This window comes from Periplaneta americana, chromosome 4 (assembly GCF_040183065.1).
Source record: "Periplaneta americana isolate PAMFEO1 chromosome 4, P.americana_PAMFEO1_priV1, whole genome shotgun sequence".
Classification (NCBI taxonomy): domain Eukaryota; kingdom Metazoa; phylum Arthropoda; class Insecta; order Blattodea; family Blattidae; genus Periplaneta; species Periplaneta americana.
In genome coordinates, this window is record NC_091120.1 from 104568311 (window position 1) to 104588268 (window position 19958).

The following is a 19958-nucleotide window of genomic DNA, read 5'->3' on the forward strand; positions in this document are numbered from 1 at the left end:
CTCTCGGGACCAAAATGACCGCATTTTAATTATTTAAATACAATTTAAATTAAATAACATATTAAACGATTTATCCTTCTATCAAACACGAATGTTCCTGGATCAAACGTCCTATTTTAATTATGTAATTATTTTATATTTATTTCTAACAGGTGCAGCGGAGCGCACGGGTACGTCTAGTTTATAATAATATCATATTGAATTTCGTACAAAAAGCCGAAATAAATTAAATTTGTATTCACATAAATATTAAATTAAACATCAGACAACATATGCTTGACAGGACCTGGTTGAGTGGAAGAGAAGGCCTCATGGCCTTAACTCTGCCAGGCAAAATAAACCTACTACTACTACTACTACTACTACTACTACTACTACTACTACTACTACTACTACTACTACTACTACTACTACTACTACTACTACTAAATGTACCATAACTGCAGCTTACAATCATAGTAGCAACTTTGGTACAAGGCTTTATAACAAAGTAACAGCTAAATTCCCTGACATACATTTTACTAATGTTCCTTATTTAAAAAAAAATTAAAAACTATTGTTAGAGAGAAAATATAAAGTTCTAATTATTGTGACACCTGTGTTTTTCTTTTCTATTTTGCTGATTAATAAAATGTTTATGTTAAAATTTTGTAGAATGCCCTCACAGCATGGATATGTACAGTAGTGGCAAAAAAAAAACCGGACCGACGGAATAATCAAAGTCCCCGAAATGAGCCACTGCGCATGCCACGCCCGGATTCACAAGATATCGAGTAATCAATTGAAATTGTTATAGTTTCGACTGCTGACGTAGCTCATTTCGATAGCCATTAGAAATAAGCTGGTAATATTCATGTTCTGGGAATAATAAGTTAATTAAGTAGTAAAATATAGCTGCAGTCGAAAAGTTTTTAGAATGAATTTGAATAAGGAACAAAAAAAGTTTCCTTCACAGGCAGGATTCGATTCACGAGAGTCTTAGTTACCAGTCTATCGTGCTGCCACTGTGAACAAGGCTCTGAAATCAGCTACAAGGGTCAGTCCGGTTTTTTTGCCACTACTGTACTCTTTCTGGGGATGCTAAACCGATTTTTTAATATAAAAATGTGTCTTTGTTCTATCAATAAATTTATTATTAATGTATCAAAATGAGTAACCGAAGGAAAAAGTCAAAACAGTTTTTCTGTAACTGTCAATGTTTTCGACAGAATAAATTATGTTTTACGAGTCTAACTTTCTTGAAAACGAAAATGAGTTATTATTACTTTGCCAGATACGTACGCTGAAATATTCGTTTGTTACTCTGTTGTGTGTCTGTTTTGGATTGGTATTTGTTGCGCGCAAGGTCACTGACAATGGCAGTCACGTTCAGTGAATATCATTTTGGCAGAGTCTATCGTTTACACACTGCATTTATTATTATTAATTCGTACTTCCATGATAAGATACATTAGATATATATATATTTTTTTCATAATGTACTTTAGTTCAAGATTCTTAGAATTCTTATATTTTACTAGGAGACTGGACCAGTAAGAAAGGAAAAGATTATAGAAATGATTCTTCTTGGTTGATTACTGCAACTAATTTAAAATAATTTCGAATTTGAAAATACGAAATTATCTTAAAAAGAATCGATTCTGAACAACACTTTTAGAATAAATTATTCTTTTTTATTTAATGCATAACGTGTGTGATAAAGTATGTACCATTTTTACGTCGCGTCTTGGTCGGAAATAGAAATTCTGCTCCCAGCGATAGTACCTTCCCCAAGGGAATATATGTGGATTTGTTCCCAGGGAACTCTGGAACAAAGCTCTGTGATACTGCACATCACGGCCACCTAGACGCTTATAAATCTTACCACTCCCTCTTCCCCATACCTCTGCACATCCAACAACTACCACTAAGCTCATACAACATCCAGAAGACCATGGCGTGGCGAATAACAGTTTGGATGGCTGCGGCTGTAAAGGATTTCAGTCTGTGTACATTATTCAAAGCCTCTTGTTATACACAATGAATCGGAGGAAAGTCTATGTATGGGAATAGCTACACAAGTGATTCCGGTGCTTAAATCGGTTGTCGTCCGCGTGACCATTTGTTTGCGTGGACCGAATAAGTCACGTGCTAATTACATCACAACGCTTGCTAAAGCCAAACATGCAAATTTAGCATTAATGATACTGCACAATTTTAACTTCATTCAATTACTGTATTTCCAGTCCGTAATTAAAGTTGACTTGTAATCTTCTTCGAGGAACGTTAATTTTTACAAAGGAAGCGTAATGAAGCCATAAATATTTGATTCCATTATTCACCCATATCTGTATTGGATGTAAAGATTACTAATCACTTCTGAAGTGACAAACTGTTTCAATGATTGATTTCATTAAGTAAAAACTGTTCAGTTACTTCAACATTGTTGTCCTATATTTATACTAAATTTCTTTCATTTTACTTCAAATTGTTGCCACCAGTGGCCTAGGAAAAGCGCTCTCCGCTAGACCCGGCTGGAGTCGATAGATTTTTTTCAGGGCGCAAATTGTCCAGAGCGTAAGTCCATTGGGAGGGACTTTGAGGCGTGTGTCCATTGTCGGCGTTTTCCGGCACGTTAAAAACCTTCAAGCCTAAATTGGAGCCTTCGGAAACATTTTCTCTCCTCTCGCGTCCTAGTAATACCTTAGAGGCGATGACCTTACCACTTATCCCTCTGTCCCTGTCGGCAAATAAGTGTAACTTAAATTCATTATAGATACTGAAAGCTACGTCAAGGGCTAAATGACATTTCATACAAGTTGAGAGGATGCGAAGGCATTTCTTTCCCCTTCTGCTTGCGTTGAGTCCGTCAGTGACAGACCGGTAACTATTATCTCTTATACCTGCACCCACCCAAACTGTACCGGTACACGCAAGAAAATAAAATATTAAATAAAGTACATTAGTAAATATAAAATACAGCCACAAAGATGTTTGACAATTACTTGTTTGAGTATATTTTAATGCCGTTCTTATAATATTTTCAACTAATAATTAATTAATTAATTAAGGAATGTTAGTTTGTATTATGAAGTCAGGGGGGAGTGACACAGTGCAGATTGTGCCGTTGTGTATGCTGTAGAGTAGCAACTAGCGATGAAGAAAACATTTATCTTCTTCTGTCAGTAGCTTTTTAATCTGTCTGTTAATATAAACAGCAATAAAATGAAATATAAACGATTAGTATAGACTATCGAAATATAGATTACCGATAAACACTTTCAATAATAACATTTATTACTGTATTGAAAGTAAATTAGTCGAACGTTTGTGAGATGGACAGTAGCATGTTCCCCTTCACCGATGGTAGAGAGTGTGAATAGAAGGGAAAGGCCTATCAACCGTACTGAAATGGAGTTTATGTTCCGGTATCAGAATGATGAGTTAAATGCATACTATACATATTACTTTAAATTCCACATGAGCCTGCCACGACCAAATCGCACATACATTCACATTGAAATTAATATTATGCATGGGGTTGAAATAACCATCGTTTTAAATAAATGTTTCTCAAAACATCTACGACGGCAGATATCTATATTTTTGTCTGTTAAAATCTCTATCTACTCTACTTCCTATCCCACTTATACGTTACAAAATTTGCCCATCTCAACAGCTCAAGTTATCCCAATTCCTATTCACCAATATACTGTTACTGTTGGGGGAGTTATACATAAGGAATATCAGTTCAAACTAGAAATGTCACATAATGTGCTCAGTCTAACGGCTTTCGAGAGTCAGGCACAGCTCTGTGAATGTGTTCCAACCTGTTCCGATGCAAAAGCTGCAACATGTCCGTCGTCACATGACAAGCATCGACTATAGGGGCTTGTAGATGAAGGGTGTTGGGGAAATCAAGAAATGTAAATTTTTATCGATTTTATGGTATACAGCGTATTCTATGGGTGACATCTGGGACTCTAGAACTGTCCAATCACAGAAAAAATTTAAAAGTGGAAATGTTCGTGTAAGGTAACGTTGGACGTTAGGTACATTGACTAAAAACCAGGAATATTCAGGTATTAACACTTTTTCTCGATAATGATGTTTCGTGACATTCCCTCTTATCTCCCGACATCTTTCAAATGTTGAGAAGCCCGGATTTCCTCCTGGTAGGCCTGCGACTTAAGGTGACTCCAGAGGTGAAAATCAAGTTGTGTGATATGTGGGGAGCGGGTTGGCCACATTGAACACACTATATGACAATTTTTATTTTGAACTTATATTCCTATGTATGGAGACTTTTGGGACACTCTGTATTTGTTGTGGACAAAACCAAGGATGTAATGTTTCATATCGATTTCTCTCGGTTTTCCTTCTTCACGACACCACAATTATACAATTTCTTTTCATTATCATCTCCGTCTATATAAAAATTTGTATATAGTAACCACCTATGCATCCATGACGCTGAATCGATCGTCAGCCATAGTGGATGTTCCTCGCCGTTTGTACAAATATTGGTAGATGTCAGTGCTGGTGGATTGTAGGCGCTCAGAATTCCGTATAACAGATACCGGAGACTCTAACTTCTTCCTAGCCTCAAGAGGAAGTGACGAGGGGAGTATTGCTTAGTTTGGCGTAAAATTGAGCTGGCTTAGCCAGACAGCGCAATCGCCACGTTAATTATCCTTCATGAGTGTACAAAAACTTATAAGTCCTTAGGGAAGCTCTGTATCTCGCCCGATAAGCATCTATACATCTGTTTCGCGAGTGAATTTATTATCTGTTATTCTGAATATTTGATATTCGTACATTATTTTCTAATAGTAGGCTTGAAGCAGACAGTATGTAAAAAATCAACATTTATTTTAGTAACAGGGAAAGTTAAAATGGAAAAGTTTAAAATTTGATATTTGTATTATGATATAATTTGTGTATAATTAGTGCAGTGCTTCGCAGAGTGCACTGCACTGCGCAATGCACTTTGCACGTGCATTAACAAGACAATACTGAGGGGGTCTCAGTGCAAACTGTATACGTAACGGCGAAATAAATAAGTGTAAGTTACATATTTAACCAGCTATAACGGCTGGGGGGGCTCATCGTGCTAATCACATGATACCTCCATTCTGGTTGGATGATCGTCCACCTCTGCTTCGGCATGTGGCCGTGAGGCCAGCAGCCGGCTGGTAGGTCTTGGCCCTTCATGGGCTGTAGTGCCACGGATTATTATTATTATTATTATTATTATTATTATTATTATTATTATTATTATTATTATTAAGTTACATATTTATTTAACATTTTTGTTTTTATTAAATAATATCTAACAGGAAGTGTGTTGAGGTAACTTGAATGTTTCTTTTTATTGGCAGAAACATAACACTTAACATAAAACGTAGCCTATTGATGTTTCTTTCGTTTTTTTTTTTTTTCTTTTGCGATGATACCAATTATATCAGGAGCAGCAGTACGACTGACAGAAACCTTGAGAATATGGTTTAAATTAGCATCTGAAATACTCGACCGCAATTTTGTTTTTGTACACTTGAGGACAGAAGAAAATCGTTCACATATACAAGGACATCATTTTATTTTTACTTTAATTTTTATTGTACCTGAGTTTTTGAATGTACTTCACTCCCACACCTTCTACTAATGAAGTTCAATCGTCCTCCACACAGATCCAAGACCGCATATACAGTCATAGTAGCCTTACGGTCATAGTAAACAGTACGTTCCAAAAGTATGTTCGCGTTTTCCAGTGACGAAAGAGATTTTCCATTTTCCATTTGCCTACGTCGCATCCCGGTTTCCCCACCTGCTTCTATTCGCCTCTCTGTAAATGCTAGTGGCTGGGCTGTCTTAGCTCTTTTCTGAGAACATTAATTTCTGTTGGGAATTGGACGTCTACGTAATATTATACCCATACAATTGTTTAAAATAACTTAAATAAAAGGGTCTCGTTAAATAATTAACTGTCACGTGATTTCCCCCCTTTCTACGACGCTGCGACGTAACCACTTGGACGGACAGTAGATAGCTTGTCTGAGTAATTTTATCTTTTCGGATCGGGCAGAAGTGAAGATTGAATTTACAGTACGTAAGGTCTCTTTTATAGAGTAGGTACAGAATTATTTCAACATGAGTTACTGATACGAAGTACGAGCCTGGTAATTGGAATTACGTACAATAGTCTACAGTGCGATAATATGCACATTAGAACTGAAGCCTGCATAGAAATGAACGGCCACCATTTTCAAAAATGTGTTTAAATATCCATATTATTATTTTTTAATGTAACTTCATTCTCTGTAGTGTACGCTAATGTGTTGTAGACAGTATAATATACACTGCATAATGAATACGTCTCCATGGAAAGCTCAGTTCGTGAGTAAAAACACCCATTGTTAATACTGTACTGTATTTTGATTAAACAAAAACCTAATGAAAATTATCAAACTCAAAATCGCGATATTTCCTAGTTTACGTAAATGGATGAACTACTTTTCTTCCCTCCTATACCTAGTAAAGTGATTTGTTTGTATATAACGCCAGTATCATCGAACTCCACTCGTAGAAGGGGGTAGCAAACGGTGTTTCCGGCTCTTAATCGTTGATCCAAAGATATAGCCAGGTTAATATTAGAAATGTTAGTAAAAATAAAATGATGTCCCTGTACAAGTTGAGCAAAACTTAAAGTAAACAAAGTTAAGCTCGGTTCAGTGATCGATACCACACCTGTCGATATCTTTACATGTTTGTCAACCTAAGATTTTATTTCTCTAATGTAGCCTAACCAAACATAACAAACGTATTTTTTATTTATCTAAACAACACTATTCTGAAGGTTAGAACAAAAAAGTTCGATCGCTAAACTGCGTAACCTTTCGACTCAGGCTCCGCCGTCTAGTGCCGCCCCCTAGACTTACAGCAATAATCGCGGAAGATGTATTTGGATGCCTCACAGCAGTACTCTTTACCTCGTTGTACCATGCATTGCACTGTTGTACGGCTATTTGCGCGCGTGCAATTTTGAGCATTTGTGAAGCCCTGACTTAGTGTAATAAGAAAACAAAATAGCGTTCAAGTATGAAACAAACAGAATTAAAATATAAACCGGGACAAGAAGTTACAGAATAATAGCGTTAACATGATATACGTAACGTTTTAAATTAATACACTAAGAGATGAACATGGAGCTGCAGTTTTGTATACAGTACATACCTACAGCTCCTCCCAAGCTTCTGTCTGTGCCTCAAGCAGCAAATACAAACTCCGTATCCGCTTGCAGACCTCCAAGCGAGGCCAACTTCCTCACACCAAGACAGACGCACATAAAGTAGCTTTGGGCTTATTACTTTTCACAAAATTTTGTCACCGTAATGAGTCGGTAGTCACTTGGAAAACTACTTCTCTATTCCATTTATGCTCAACAAATTAGCCTTAACTTTCTCGTTAGTCTCGTAACCAAGCTCAGAGAACTAGAACTATAGTTTTGTCGGCTACAGATTCTAGAATTGTTGGTGTAAGTTATGTGCAAACATTAAGTGAAACTATTAATGTGCAATGCTTCTTCGTCTCACATACTACAAAAGAAGCACACGTCGAATTCGTAGGAGCAGATTTGTCTCTTACCAAAGTAAAAAGGCGGAATAATAACATTTTCCTAGTTCAAAATGAAAAAAGAAAAGAAGGAGAATAGAAATAATTGACCCAAAAATCCCTCTAGTTATCATTCAAAGTTTTTAATCTCCTTCATATTTTCACATAATTTTTATAATATAATTTCTTTAGTAAACTATGACGGAAATTGAGACGTATTTCTGCTAGGCCTATAAATATCATGAAACTTGTTCAACTAAGTTTCTAAATTTAAGTAAATGCAGGGTCTATTTAACAACGCTACTGTTTAAAGAAGGTCCAGACGTCATTGAGTATATAAAGTGTATTTTTCTAATGAACACAGATTTATCACCTGTATAGTGAAGTATATCTCAATTTAATGTCATTTCTTACAAGGAATTATCGTAATGCTGTCAATGCTAACCCCAGTATTTAAAAAATCGAGAAAAATTAGCGCCATGGATTTACTTTACTTTTGCTTACAATAAGGATATGACTTACTTTTGTATACTTGATTATTTAACGACGTTGTACCAACTACTAGGTTATCTAACCTCGCTAGAATTGGTAATAGCGAGATGGTATTTGGCGAAATGAGACCGAAGATTCACCATAGATCACATGACATTCGCCTTACGGTTGGAGAAAACCTCGGAAAAACTCAACCAGGTAATCAGCCCAAGTGGAATCGAACCCACGCCCGAATACATCTCCGGGTTAGCAGGTAAACGAGCTACCACCTGAACCACGCCGGTGAAAATGCATTGGACAGCAGCAGAGTCAACATCTTCGTCCTTACTGTCAGATGAGGACTCGACACTTGATGCACAATACTGTAACTACTCGAAGCATCGCCGTCTTCAAAACTTTCGATGGTGTTAACCTCACTATCGGCATTAGAGAGATCATGGTCATCGACGTAGCATCACAATGTTTCGCATTATCATTTTCTTCTACCAGAATTTTGCATAGTTCACGACCGGGAAGATTTACAGCAGACATAGTGGCGTCGCTCAACAGACCGCAAAACAAAGACAGCCCGTCGCTGAAATACCGGAGAAATCTGGCCGAAAAAATTAGGAACAGGTCTAAAGAGTGTCATAATCTGCCACTATGTAGTACATGAGTTAATTACGAGAGGTTTGTCCGCAATAAATATAAACCACACGAAATGTCGTTTTGGGGGTCAATGTTGACCGCGCGGTACTAGATGTAATTAAATCAATATTTCATATAAATATATTTTACAGGAGTGTCATTAAACAAAAATTAATACGTCAAAGAGAGAAAGAAAATGTAAAATTTCGGAAGGAAATACAAAGAATTCGTTTAATGCTTGGGGTCACCATTGACCCCAAGGGTCGACCTACGTAGCGCAGTGGGTATAGCGCTGGCCTTCGTGCTCGAGGTTGCGGGTTCGATGCCGGCCCAGGTCGCTGGCATTTAAGTGTGTTTAAGTGCGACAGGCTTATGTCAGTAGATTTACTGGCATGTAAAAGTACTCCTGTGGGACAAAATTCAGGCACACCGGCGACGCTGATATAACTTCTGCAGTTGCGAGCGTCGTTAAATAAACCATAATTTACATTTGACCCCACGATAGTAGAAAGGCTAATATTTATATTTTGCCTGAAACCCTCTCTCCGAGAATTTCACAATACGGGGGATCCACAGCTATATTTCCTACGAGAGTGAAGCCGTGCTGAAGATTTTACCTTCCCATTCTTTTCCACCAAAGGCCGCAGCTATCGTTATTATGGTGTCATGTTACCAAGGTATGAGAACGGAGTGATGCCCGTACAAGACACAGAACATTGCATTCATTAATTGTTTTAGTGAACATTTGGAAATTGCATATCCAGTAATTCTATTAGGCCCACACTAGACAATTATCCTCTCATCCAATGGAAGCCATACAGTACTTTTCGCTTCCGTTGGATTTACGGACAAATAAGTTAACCACTTGTCCACTGACACTCCACATGTGCAAGTGAAAATTATCCCATTTCATCACAGTCCTGGCACAAGTCTGTCTTTTCAAATGCGGACTGTTTGTGTGAAAATCTTCTCACTTTACTCAAACGGAAAAACAAAGTAACAAAGCAGTTGAGGAAGACATACAGTTTGTGTGTTCTGCCTAAAGTGCGAATTTTGCCGAGAAAAATATTTATAAAGTCTTTGTGTGTGCGCTGTTTTTATCTTTCTTAACATATCTGCTGTTTCTTAAGTGGCGAGTGAAATTGAGGACTGGATATATCTCACAGTTCATTTTTATCAAATACCTCGTTGAGATGTACTCCTGATCGACCTTTTAATGCCTGCTGCGAAGCACAAACGAAGTTTATATTTCCCTAATGGATCCACCTACATTTAGTTAGAGTTAATTTCCAAGAATTATGTGGTTTTGGTGTTAAATGTTCCCTCTAACACGAATTAAGTAAGTTATCTCATATGACACACATGAGACACATCAGACACTCATCTCCGAATTTAAACTTTTACATACATTTTTTTTAATTATACGATACCTACATTAACTTACAGAATAAAAAAGGTATATTTCCACTTCTCAATCCTATTCCGTATCAGTCATATCGCTATTCATTTCGGCGTCACGTATAAAAAATATAGGCATTAATATGTTGTCAGTTCAAGAAAGTAAATTGCTCAGACAGACACACAGTTATCAAGATGGATCTTGGAGTCAGTAACATATGAAAATTATGAATATAATAATCAGCTGACAGCACCAGCCAGAGTTTCTTGACCAGGTCTACGGATAGTTGCTAAGACGAGTTAAAATGTGTGTACAAGACCGGAAATGCAAGCGACAGCAACAGCCGTCCTCCTCTTACATATGATTGGAATTTAAGTTGGACTGTATATTAAGCGCTTTGAGATTAAAGTCCTAATTAGTGGTTACGTATAGCCTACTTCTAGTACATGCTAAAAATGTAATGTCAAAAGTTGACACACACTTTCTCCTGCGTTGCAGAACAATTATTTATTTCCATTGTCATATTGTGATAATCCAAAAGGGAGATAAGCCTATCTGACTTCACCTACAAATTGAACACTTCATGTAAGTTATTTACGTGTAATTCATTTTGTAAAGAGTCATAAGGAAGGACTATTATAAATATTTCTAATAACGCTTTTCTATATCCGAAAATTAGCAATTGAAGACAACATAAATTGACAAGTATTATTAACTCATAATGAGATTTTAAGTGCTTTGTTCACTTGCCAAGTCACGAACAGTACCGGGAAGCGTTGGATAAGTTGTAAAACAATATTCTATTATTAGCACAGTCTACCTCTTGCAAAGACGGTGTTCTATAGGGTTTGACAACTTAATGACAGCGCGTGGAAAGAAACTCATTCTCTTTGTAACGGTTGTTTAACTACTATTCTCTCTTAACTGCGAAGGTGTCTGGTATCGGTGCAAGGTGGAATTTTGGAGATATAACGCCGTGGACTCACCAGGAGTCACCTGAAATTTGGCTTATAGCTGGGGAAACATCTGAAGCCTTGGTTTTTCTGAAGCGACGAATGCGAGTTGCGAGGTGCGAGGGCCGCCGTGCACAAATCCGGACTGCACGAGAGACAGTGAGTGGTTTCTATAAATGCGGGGTCTGCATACCTCGCAGTTAGAGATACCATTCACTATCTTTCGTGTAGTCCGGATTTGTGCGCGGCGGACCAGCACAAGCGAAATTAAAACCCATGTCATGTCTGAGTGCAGCCTCCAATCAGGAGGTCAATTCCTTACCCTGTGCTGCGTCAGTGGTTTATGCTGATCCCCTTAAATTACGGAAAATCGTCCCCGTGTGATTCTGTCTGGCTTCGAGATTATGTAGTATTGGAAATTTACTGTATACGGATTCTGAGATATATACATTTGTAACTTCATCAGAAAGGTGTTTTATATGATTGTTTTTATCTATTTAATCGTTAGAGTTAAATTACTTTTGTATATTAATCCATAAAATATAACTTGAGGTTCTAAAATATTCGTTCTGAAACATTTTTAGTTAGCACATTTCTGTAAATGACGATTATTTTTTTATAATATAGCGACTTCTAAACCAAAGAATGTGTGTCATTTACTTTGTCTCTTCAACTTACGTGAGGAAAAAAGTAACGAAAGAAAAAAGAGGCAGAACTAAGTATGAGTATATATTATTTTAATGTACCGAAGTACATATGATATTTCCATGCAGATATTCTGCGTCGTCATACGATGAAAGAGTAATGGAACGGAGAAAAATTGTCTCCGGCGCCGGGATTTGAACCCGGGTTTTCAGCTCTACGTGCTGATGCTTTATCCACTAAGCCACACCGGATACAACTCCGACGCCGGTTAGAATCGTCTCAGATTAAGCTCCAACTCTTGGGTTCCCTCTAGTGGCCGCCCTCTGCACTACGTCATAGATGTCTACGCATATCATATATATTATTTTATTATTATATTATTATTATATTATTATTTTAATGTACCGAAATATCATATGTACTTCGGTACATTAAAATAATATATATGATATGCGTAAATCACTTCGTGATTTAAGACGGCGCTTATTCCGTCGGATCCCGGCCAACTAGTCACTCATACCGAGTGCACCTCAGCACATGTGTGGACTTCGGTCCTGCGTTCATAGACATCTATGACGTAGTGCAGAGGGCGGCCACTAGAGGGAACCCAAGAGTTGGAGCTTAATCTGAGACGATTCTAACCGGCGTCGGAGTTGTATCCGGTGTGGCTTAGTGGATAAAGCATCAGGACGTAGAGCTGAAAACCCGGGTTCAAATCCCGGCGCCGGAGAGAATTTTTCTCCGTTCCATTACTCTTTCATCGTAAGTATGAGTAGTAACCATTTCATGTTACTCTTGAATATGAAGAAACGAACGTTTGATTCGTGATGGAGTGATGAATACTAGGTTATTACTCCGTAGATTGTAGAGAAACCGGAACGCGGCAGCTTGACTCTGGGCCGAACCGTTCGCAGACTTTGGTTCTGCAGATAGTTTCATCGGTCTTGCGCAGTGCAGGATCTGTAATTCGACACTCCTCCACAAAATATTGTAAAATGTACAGTATTAAATGTTAGTAGTGGAAACATCATTACTTTACTCTCCAAAATTAAGAAAGGATATGCTGAAACTGTTTACCTTCTTGTTTGAAACATTTATTGCACTTGTTTAAGAACTTACAAACATTTCACTCCCTGCAGTTGATGTTGAAAAGTGGAGATACTATTTTACCGGGTGCCATTTTTAAGTTATTTCAGGATATGTACGAGTAAGTTATTTTTGTACTTAAAAATAGTATCTGGAAAGCATTCCGTCCATTTTTCACTGAAAACTGCAGCGAGTGATGCGTCACTTGAAGCGTTGGGCGAATGACGGTCTATGTAACAATTTAAAAAATATATAATTTTTAATGGAATGATGCTCTGTATAGTCTCAACAGCTGTCAATTTTTATTTTCAATATCTGTATCAGAGGCGCTTCTACACGAGTTATAATCATGAATTTCTTGGTTGGAACAATGGTCTATATCACTAGTCTCTTTAGCGTAGGATCCATTGTTTACATCGTATCGGGAGTTATTGTACGGGACTTTGTTCTCTTTATGAATAACGGGTACTTGAACTATGTGTATCAGGTTTCGGTTGATCTATTACATAAAATGGACGACTGCAAGACAGTGACGATTTCTACGGTAGATATTGACCGGCTTAAAAAAGGGGGAGCCCGATAAATTGATATTAATAAGTGGAAAGATGTGTCACGAAAGTCGCTGAGAGATAGTGATCTTGAATATAGGTACAATAAGAAAGACGAAATCGCAAGTTAGTGCGAAAGATCCCCTAGGTAATGTAAGTTACTGTCTGTTATTACTGCAGTATTTTATTAGTTGTATTTTAATTTACACTTTACCTAGTGTTCGTTGGTCTATGTTGTGTTTTGCCACATAGTTTATCTTAGAATTTTATCAAGGAATTATGTTTCAGGAATAGATTTGTGAAAATTCTTGTAAGGAGATGTGCTCACAGCTTGCTCTATGTCTTGGTGTCAGAAAATAGCTGTTTGAAATGTATTACTCTCTCTCTCTCTCTCTCTCTCTGTCTCTCTCTCTTACAGTCAGAATTTAAAAACTGTGATTGTTATTGCCTTAATTATTAATAAAATTTATACTTAACAGATAAGCCATCTGTTGGGATGGATATTGAATATTCGGGGCAAGGGTTCAAATTCCATCCCCAATAATTTCTCAATTGTAATATTAAATTAACTTTATTAATTTTTTATTGTTACAATTTTCATTAATTTAATGGTGTCCTTTCATCTCAATACTGCAGTTATTTTCTAATAATAATGTTATTATTTGATCAATATTGTATTTTTATTCATAATATGACACTGAGTGTAACTTTAATAAATTATATGATGTTACTTCATATTAATATGTAACATTTAAAATAAATGTCATAATCATTTTGTTAATAATTTAACCTTTTTGTTTATTTTGTATATTTCATAATATTCTGATTGTATAAAACTGTTTGTCTATATTCCCCAGTAGCATTTCTGTGGAGTTAAAATGTTACAAACTTCTATGATGTGTAATATGACTTTCAATAACATACAGTCGTATACTTCGCTCAGTGTACAAAACATGTTGATGGAATAACGGTCTACAATGTACGTCCGTTAGTAAATTTGTGAGCGGAATTACGATGTAACATTTTTGTTCCTCCTGCACAGTAAGGTGTATCGAAAAAATTAAATTGCGAAATTAAAAAATATATAATGCGGAAAAGTTGTCATTATATGTAACAATTATGCACAAAAAAATTAGAGCTCTAGATTAAATTTTCACCAAGGCGCAAAGCCCTCCAAGTTTTATAGAACTCACGAAAATCTTTAAAAATTACATTCTGTAATACTGAATATTAAGAACGTTCAGCTGTTCTGGAAAAATATATAATGGCAAATATTTAATCTCACGGTGACTATGTTATGCTAATATACTTACATTAATAAATCTTTAAATCTGACATAAATAGAATATCGTCGCTTCACAGCTTGTCAACTACTTTTAATTTCTTTCAGTAACGCTTCCAACTTGTCGAGACTTGCTCTCAACGTTTTCCAAATAAACTGTATGTGAATTTAAATTCTAAGCTTAATTTATATTATTTATTAATATTAATGTTAATTTATATTGACATAAGAAAGGAAATTATTTCAGTGTAAAAACTTCACAATGTCCTATTGCATGTAATTAATTGGGAGTATATTTTCTTCAACATTTATGTACCAATGGCCCCAATAAATAATAATGCTTGACCAACAATGAAAGAGTAGGGTGTATTACTTTAAAATAATTAGTACCTGCTACGTAAAATGAAATACTTATTCGTTTTTTGTTGTTTCGAAATTACTGCAATATTGCTTTTCTTTAAATACTATATAAACATCATATTAATAAATTTAATTGTGCTTAGAATCCCCTACTTTGTGAAGTATAACTGAGTAAGTATAAAGTTTCTTGTATTACAATAAAATTGTCAAATATAGACACTGATAATAACCGTGTTTTTTTTTCCTTCTGCTAAGTATGTTTATAATGTCCAAATGCCTATTTAATCTAACACTAGAAGCGCAGAATAGATTATTGTACACCCCTCCAGCTAAGAACTGGTAAGAGCAACGCTCGAATGATGCAGTCTGCACAGACCGGCGATTCGCGCACATAACTGCACATTCAGAGTCTGATTTCTGGCATGCCTGCTCTAAACGTATGGGTATATTCCTGAGTGTACTTTTAGTATCGATGTTGCAATTTTATACTTACCATAGTAAAAAGGTAAAGCTGTTGATGTACGTTGCAAACTTCGTAAAAATTAAGATGAAGATTAATGAGAAAAAAATTGCTCAAGACTAGGCCTAATGTATCAGGTTTGGTAGCTATGGTAGTATTTCCTATCACAATTTATAAGACGGTCTTAACATACACAATACATAATTTTTACGACAGCCATAACTTTGTCATGCAACTTTCTCCCATCAACAGGGTCGTGATTTATTTCCTGCCGTTCCTGTGAGATTCTTTGTGAATAAATCGGCTGCAAAAATTATTCCCGCATCAGCTTCCGATTTATCTCCCTACGTCACTCCACATGCTATCGTCTTGTCATCATATAATCGTTTCTTAATTAATTACGAGTATATAATTCTGAGTTTCCCATCTTGCTTAAAGGAAGCATTTCCACGGTACATTTAATTTAGGTCTATTATGTAACACTCGAATATCTTAATACTCTACAATATTGGTTTAGTAAGTAATCTGACAGAGTTTTAAATTGAAGGGTTCAGAACCATAGTGGGCCAAGCGCCATTTACTAAAACTGTAGAAAACAAGGGTTAAAATGAAGTTATTAGCATAATTCAATGGAAACATATAGCAAGTAATATAAAGTATACACATTAAAATAAATGATATGTCAATCTTCATTAAACTATTGTATTCACTTAACTTTAACCCTTGCTTTCTCCGTTTTTAATAAATGACGCTTGGCTCACTACGGCTCTGAACTTCAATTTTTGTGGTTCGGTGAACAAGAGGAAGTCATATCTAAAACGTTGTTTAATATAATGCTAGAAAGAATAGTGTGAAACGTTATAATTAATCCAAATGATAGAACTTATGAAACAATAGTGTTAAAGTGTTAATAAGTAGATCGATATAGGTTTGTAGGCAGTTTCCTGCAGTTAAAATACAAAAGTAAGGAGATTGTATTAAGGGTGAGTGCGGAGTATACCAAATATATGGTAGGAGTAAAATTAGTGGAGTAGATGTAGGCCTACATAATACACAAATTGAAATATATACTTCTGAAAAAAAAAACAGTTTCAAATATCTACGATCAGGCAGCTGAAGAAATTGAAAAATACAGTACGCTGAAATGATAAAACAAATAATGGTATTCGACTCTCCGACACTAATGAAGTCTAAAGACATATCTTATACGGAATTTTAACTCTTTAAAGAACAATCCTACATTCGAAACTCCGTGCACATTAAAGAGGCAGGAAACAGTAATTATTAATTAGTGTCTGCATGAGGAAAATATTAAGGAAATTATCTGGACGAAAAGTGGGAAAATGGTGAGTGAAAAACAGAAACATTAAAGAACCTTGTAAACATTTTCAGAGTACAGTAATATTGTTTTTATTTTTTCCTAAACATAAAAGAGTTATTTCTTTCGATAAAATGAAAATGTTCATCGTTATTTGTTATAATGAGGATAGAATCATAATTGTATACTTTATATAAATGGGTAAATTATTTTAAGTTGGTAGTTATGAAGTTTATAGTTACAAATTATTATTATTATTATTATTATTATTATTATTATTATTATTATTATTATTATTTTTTATTATTCGCTTATTATTTTCTTGTTCTAAGGCCATCGACGATTGGAGGACATGTTTGGTTACTACACGATTGTACGTGTTTGTCGTTCTGGTTCACTGACATTGAGAGTTGCGTTAATACTTTTCATTCGGTAGAGATATAGTCCAAGCTCACCAACTTTCTAGCTCTAGTTATGAGTGACGGAAATAATAAGTAAACATTCACGAAATATTACGGCAAACAGGAGGATCAGACATATCCATTGCAAGACATTATGAACAACAGAATATTTATACTGTTGTTTAATATTCATACTAACAAATATTAACATATAAAAACACAACTAATTTACTTAATAATAGTACTTTTGTTTTTAAATACGAGAAGGCTTTATGATACAGTTTGTCTTAATCTAGGCAGAAGGTTTGTATCTGAAAAGAAAGCCAAGGTTTATTATAGAAGTTGAATCATGGATGATAATTATTTCCAAGTCTGTTTGTGCAGCTGTATGATGTTTGTTTAGATGGCGAATGTACTCACGACAGTTGTTATGTTTGAGTAATACATTTCTTGACACCTGCATTTGTGGAAAGAGTTCTCTGCTCTTTGTTTAATTGTACAAGCTTGCTAAGCAAGTACAAAGGCAGAGTTGACTTTTCCTTAGCTCTACTACTACTTAAATGTAATACTTCACGATATAAATATTTCCGATAAACTGTCAGTGAGTAAAATACCTTAGTCAACTCTTCATTTATGGACTTTTGGGGAAGTTAATTTTAACTATTAAGTTTTGTTAAACTTAAACAATTATTTTTCATTATGTGGTTCTGCGAAACTTAAGGACTTATTAAGAAACAAGTGTTTGAACTATGTGACTTTGTTCAACTTAATCACTTTTATTTTCAAGCGAATATTCTGAGTAGTTTTTGGTTCACTTCATCACTTAATTTCAAGAGAACAACTTACCTATATAACTTTGGTCAACTTAACTACTTAGTTTCAAGCGACCAGAATAGAGTTTGTTAATGATGTTTAATATTAAACTTGCGAATTCTAAATGAGACAGTAGAGCAAGTAGCTAGTTTCAAATACTTGGGGTGTATTACAAGCAGTAACATGAGCTGCTGTCCACACCTGTGGAGTAATGGTTAGCGCGTCTGGCAGCGAAACCAGGTGGTCCGAGTTCGATTCCCGGTTGGGGAAAGTTACCTGGTTGAGGTTTTTCCCGGGGGTTTCCCTGAACTCAATATGAGCAAATGCTTTGTAACTTACGGTGCTGGACCCCGGACTCATTTCACCGGCATTATCACTTTCATCTCATTCAGACGCTAAATAACCTACGATGTTGATAAAGCGTCGTAAAATAATCTACTAATATATAACATGAGCTGCTGCCAGGGAGTTAAAAAATAGCAATGTCCAAGGAAGTTTTTAATGAAAAAGGAGCATCTTCTGCGGAACTCTTGGAAAAAGAACTGAGGAAGAGACTAGTGAAGTGCTTTGTATGGAAATGTGGCATTGTATGGGGCAGACACAAGGATATTACGACGAAGTAGGATGACCAGATTCACATCGATAAAAAAGAGGACACGAAACTTAAAAAAGGAAGACGTTGTTTGAATAAAGAGGACAGAAAATATGTAGGCCTACTTAGATTTAGACTTAGGCCTATGTTACTTTAAATTACGTCAATATCTATTTTATTACAAAATAATTATGGAAAAAGTTAATAATTATTATTTTACAGTTAGGTAAATATGTAAGTCAAGGGAACTGTAATTATTAAAGAGGACAGAAAATATGTATTTATATTTACATCCGCATCTCGATTTACTGGCTACCTCTGAGCAACAACGTTAACAAGGGGGAGCAAAGAGAATATTCCGTCAATGCTCTTGCCACTTACAAGCAAATTATGTACCCTACTTTAAAAAGGCGTCAAATCAGATAATTTCAAAATATCAAGCATACAAGTCACGATAAAGAGGACATTTCTCCATTTTTTAAATCCGCCCGGACCGCGGAGAAAAGCCTAAAAAGGAAGATATGTTCGGACAAAAGAGGACGTCTGGTCACCCTACGACGAAGTGAAGAGAAGCGAATAGAAACATTTGAAATATGGATATGGAGAAGAATGGAACGTGTGAAGTGGACAGACTGAATAAGAAATGAAGCTATGTTGGAAAGAGTGGGTGAAGAAAGAGTGATGCTGAAACTGTTCAGGAAGAGGAAAAGGAATTTGTTGGGTCACTGGCTGAGAAGAAACTGCCTACTGAAGGATGATGCACTGGAAGGAATGGTGAACGGAAGAAGAGTTCGGGGTAGAAGAAGATATCAGATGATAGACGACATTAAGTTATATGGATTATATGATGAAACAAAGAGGAAGGCAGAAAATAGGAAATATTGGAGGAAGCTGGGTTTGCAGTGAAAGATATGCCCTTGGGCAGAATACTAAATGAAATGAATGAATATTATATAAATCTACTGTCATGGAGAAACATCTCAGACCAATTTATTCCCCCCCCCTCCATAACCACGGCACATGATAAGGTCACAGGACAGGTCTTGCCTCCTCTACTGCAGTATCGAATACTTCAAGTTCGTGAGTTCATTTGTGTTAATCGAGTACTCTTGGTTGATAACTTTATCTGTTTTGTATTGGATTTTTAACTGCTCATAAAGAAATCATATAGATTTGTAAAAAGAAAAAAATAATTATATATAAAAATGGGTAAATAGGAGATTACATAAAATAATTTATTGTATATGCTATGACAGTAAGTTACAAGATTGAGTGCATACAGTAAGTCGGAAAATAGTGCTAAGAAAATTATTTATCGATATTAAAATATATAGACCTTACGCTTTGTTAAATAACTATATCGATTTAGTTTTTCTAAAATGCATACCTTAG

At 35.8% G+C, this 19958-nt stretch overlaps 1 protein-coding gene across 8 annotated transcripts in view; it reads left to right on the forward strand.

Moving 5' to 3' along the window:
• The window catches only part of LOC138698100 (uncharacterized), a 960595-nt gene that overhangs the window by 440284 nt on the left and 500353 nt on the right, over nt 1-19958 (forward strand). The gene's annotated exons all lie outside the window — the stretch shown is intronic.